This window comes from Acipenser ruthenus, chromosome 41, assembly GCF_902713425.1.
Source record: "Acipenser ruthenus chromosome 41, fAciRut3.2 maternal haplotype, whole genome shotgun sequence".
Lineage (NCBI taxonomy): Eukaryota > Metazoa > Chordata > Actinopteri > Acipenseriformes > Acipenseridae > Acipenser > Acipenser ruthenus.
This window is the reverse complement of record NC_081229.1, coordinates 8105435-8110578: the sequence shown is the minus strand read 5'-3', so window position 1 is coordinate 8110578 and position 5144 is coordinate 8105435.

Below are 5144 nucleotides of genomic sequence, written 5' to 3'. Positions count from 1 at the left end.
GCAGACGGGATTCTGTTTAGTAGCTGCCAAAAAAAGAAAATCATTGATTTATTTAAATACAGTATTATGAAGGGCATTCAAGGGACAAACGCAATCTGGCATTATAGCAGGTGTGGCTTTACTATTGAAGGAACACAGAAGTTTACTCAATTCATTTAACCATTCCATATACAGTGTTTCCTCAAATTAAAACATTTGTACTGAAAAGATAGGAGTGCTTTGTCAGAGAGAACACTGGGGGCTAAAACCTTCAAAAGCTTAAACAAATGTTAGCCTTAGGGAGAAATTCGGGGGTGGTAGCTGGACAGCTTTATTAATTAACGTCTATCATCATTAACCTCCTATTTAAACCCCAATCTAACACTCCTTCTCTGCCTAGTGTTTTGCTTTCTTGCATACGCTGCGACATTTTCTCGTTTAAAATTCTTAAATTTTCAGCATCAATCAACTCCAATTCAGATCAGGAAACCTCCCTGCCGCATTCTCCTCAACAATACCTCATTCATTTCTCTGATGGAAACTCAGTACCATCTACTTCTAATGCAGACTTCTCCCAGCAACCAGACCTGCTGCCCCGGCACTTCGGAGATCAAAACGCTATTTTATAAGGATTGGCGAGTTAACTTTTAAAAACCCTACACGACAACAATTGCAACATTCCAGCTGGAAGTGATAGTATGGCGTTGTTCAATATTTATTGTACCTTTTATATCTGCTGCACCACGCTGCCTGCTTCTCAAATGCACTTCCTCAAACTCGCTTGCCCAGAGCTGCAGGACAGGTGTCAGCTCTGCCCTCCTCTCCAGTCAGGGTCACTCGTCTCCTCCCAGCACAGCAACCAGGAGAGCAGCCGAAACAAATCCCACCCTTCAGTCCCTCATTCACCCCTTCGCCACCTCAATTGCTTCAATTTATACACGGCTCAACGATAAGGACAAACAGGTCGCTTCCAACGCTGCAGCGATCTCAATCAAGCCCAGTATTCACCACTCCAATCATGGCCGTCGTCTCGGTTCAGCACTTCTGATCCCCACAGCAGATGTTCCAACTTACCTGGCATCAGCTCCATCCATGGTTCATAGCAAGTGCCTGTAGTTAGAAATCAAGTCCAGTGACCACATATGGCTTCTACTTTCGATACTTTTGCAACATTAACCCTTTGCAGTCCATTTATTAAGTGCGCGTCAGGCACGTCAGGTCCAATTTATTTTCACACGCGCAGTTAATTTTAGTCGCGCTGTTTAAAAGTATTTTTTTTTCCCCACAGTCAAACGGGTTTAAAAGGCCCTGCATATCAACAAAGCACTCATTAGGCATCTCCAGCCCCGCCCTTTCATTCGCTATAGCTTTCACCTATGTAAGAAATAAATAATAATAATAATAATAGTCGTACATAGCGATCAATCATCTCCTGATCACTCGTTTTATCACCAAACTCCTCAATAATGCGATCCAAGTCATTATTTTATTAATATAACATCTCAAAAAAGCTCTGCAAATGTCTGCCAGCTTGTTTACTTATGACTGCCCCGTTATCTGATACCAGGGCCATGTATGACTGTTAGATACAGGGGTACTGTGTTCTACGAGTACTATAAAACATCTCAGCAGCAGATAGCCATTTTGTCAATCGGTCTTCCCCTGATTCAGTCCTCTTTAACCGCATTTTCAGCGGTTCGCGAGCCAACGCCTACGCATTCTACTTTCCTCTGTCAAAATACAATCACGATATAGCATCAGAGCATTTAGGATAAACATTCCAATCACGGGGGTTATTAATCACAATAATCAAATATTCTACCCTACATCACTTTCTAAAGTCAATGGTTTTATTCTAATCATAACCTCTAGATGGCACCACAAGTTCTATGCATTTTAGCGGGTCCTCTTTCACTGCAAAAGTCATGTATTTTCAAATCAGGATCAGTTTTACTTCAGAAGTTAATAATTCATTCGATGTGAGACACATGTTGGATACGGAAACCATGTCCTGCTATTATCAACGTTTGAGTCATGACAACCTCCTACCCTGCAATTTTTCACAAAAGCCTCAGAGCAACGCATTCTTCATCCTCAGGTTCTGCAGCGGCCTCAGATCTTTGCATTCTTCATCTCTGCCTGATGGGGCTGCCCGAAGCCAGACCCATCTTTGGCTCCATAAACTACCTTAACACTCAAAGACCAATATCCCCATTCAGCAGATCTCTGCGCTCTATAGCTGGGCCACAGCACACTACCGATGGCAGTGCACCATTCACTAGTACATGTAACTGCTTCAGCAGATCTCTGCTTTCTACAGATGGGCGACAGCACACTACTGACAGCACTCCATCGTTTACTTCCTCAGAGCTCTGCACTGTTCAGCAGATTCCGCCCTCTAATCTTAATCGCTCCTCACTACAGCAGATCTCGGCTCCCTCTTCAGATCTGCTCAGTGTTGCAGCAGGCAAAAGTTGCTTTAGTTTACCGCTTAAATCTACAGCTGTCCTCCTCCAGAGCTCCCAATGCTCCAGCTTGCCTCCAATATTATTATTTGTTTATTTAGCAGACGCCTTTATCCAAGGCGACTTACATAGACTAGGGTGTGTGAACTATGCATCAGCTGCAGAGTCACTTACAACTACGTCTCACCCGAAAGACGGAGCACAAGGTTAAGTGACTTGCTCAGGGTCACACAATGAGTCAGTCGCTAAGGTGGGATTTGAACCGGGGACCTTCTGGTTACAAGCCCATTTCTTTAACCACTGGACCACACAGCCTCCTCCACTCGGATTGTGGCAACCATTTTCTCTTGACTTGCTCAGCAATCTAGTCGTATGTCTGCTCATCCTTTCAAATACTACAAATATTAATACATGGTGAGAGACGTGGTATGAGACTGGAAATCTGTCTTGATTATGAGTTAAGGAATTCCACTATTAGGAGAATGACTGGAGTTATGAAACCCAAATCTCTGAATGTGAGTTCACCTTTTCCATTCCAAGCAGACATGATAGTAGCAAACCGCTGATCATAGGATGGTCTCACCACTGTCGTCTCCAGAACCGGCTTTCTCCCCAATCATTTCGGATCGAGCAGCTACTTCCACAGCCAGAGCCAACATCGATCGCCGTCCAGTCAAGAAGCATGGGGCGCTGGTCCTCTGCAGCAGTCGATTCATACATCCATTCATCCTCTACTGACATAGCAATAGCCATCAAAGACTAGCTAGCATGCCTGGAGTGGGGCTACCTGACTGCCGGGGCCACCAGAGGTTTTCCCATTCTAGGAAGGGTTTTTTCCCTCTCCACTGAGCGGCAGGACCACACTAACACTATTTTAACCTCTCCAGTTTGTCTCGTATGTCCCTTCCTTTCCCATATTTTCCAGCTGTTTCTTTTATGTTATGCACTGGCGTGACTCTATTGTTTGTCTCACGGTGAGGGTCTCTGCGGGGAGCCAGGGGTCCATCCTCAGGAACGCTACCATTGACCAAGCTCCGTCCTCGGCAAAAGGAGAGCTCATCGGTTGGGATCTCTTTCTATCCTAATTTAAGTGGGGCCCCCTCTAAGCCCATCTAAGCCGAGCTACGGGATCGAGCCCCTATCCTTGGCCGAGCATCACTCACTTGGCCCGTCTCACTAACAACTAATTTCTGCTCCATCCTCACAGCCCCTGCGGACACCCTGTGAAATGTTAGTCTTAGGGCGAAATTCAGGGGGTGGTAGCTGGGCAGCTTAATTAATTAACATCTATCACCATTAACCTATTTAAACCCCAATCTCACACTCCTTCTCAGTTTAGTGTTTTGCTTTCTCCTCCTCCTCCCCTCCTCCTCCCTCTTTCTCATGCCTTTGCATCGGAATCCTCTGGGGGGGTATGTGCGGATTCACTCCCCCGACCTCAGGTCCACGATACCTCGTCCTCGCTCTAGGGGGGTTCTCACTGAGTGAGTCAGAGGGGACCCCCGGCCACACTATTCTTTTGCAGCTCATGCGCTTTTCTACCTCACCATGTGAGGCGCTGTCCTTCCTTCACTAGGGATGTGGCCCGCTTTACGCTCTCAGTGCCCAGTCCCAGACTAACCCACCTTTCCTTTTGGGAGCTTTTTTCCGGCTTTGGAGGATCGAGCCTCACCTCCTGCGAGGGCAGCACCAGACCAGTCAAGGAATCCTTTACTATTCTCCTTTCAGCCCTACGATCGGGCTATTCCTATCGCCCCGAGAGGCGCCTCTGCCGAGCAGGGCAACTATTATATGTTTTCAGATCCTCAGGAACGCTACCTTTGCCCAAGCTCCATCCTCGACAAAAGGAGAGCTCATCGGTCAGGATCTCTTTCTATCCTAATTTAAGCGAGGATCATTTATGATATCCTTATATCAATTAATGAAAATATGTATGCAATGTGTATTACATACTGATGAGATATGTATCAATGTTTTATTTAAAATTTTGCAACTTTTTGAAGAATGGAGGCCCTGTGGTTGATCTTACAAGAGGCAGAGAAGACAAACCCGAGGGTGAGATGAGAGTCAGCATCACTTCAGGGATTTAAAAATGCAGCGAAATGTCCTCGCCTTTTAGACAGTGATTGACAGGTCACTGCAGCTAGCGAATCACAACGTAGGTGTTATCTTTGTTTGACACTGCAGGCAGTTACAAAAGGAAAATGAATAATAATAATAATAATAATAATCTCCATTTTCAGAAGCCGTAGTGCTAAGGACAGATCAGCGAGCAGATTAGAAGCACGATTTTCGGTCAGTTAAAAAATAGAGCTCCGTGGTGCTGCTGGGAGTTGAGCCACGATAGTTTTTTTTTTGGTTTTTTTACAGCTGTATTTCTATTAAGTTGAGTTACAAGAACATGAATCACAGCACCCCCATTCAGTTAAAAAGCCCGTCACTGACAATTATTGAAATAGTCAATATATACAATTATATTTATATATACAATTACTGAAATAGTCATGTTATTGTTGTTTTATTTCTGTTTAGATTTGCTCGAATGAATAAGAGAATCAAAAATAAATTGCTCAGATGAAACTAACAGAAGCCTGCGTTCATGTTAATATTTATTCAAATGAGGATTGATTTCCATGGTTTATTTATTTATTTTAGTAATACGCAATGTAATACATATACAGGTATAAATAAATACATAAT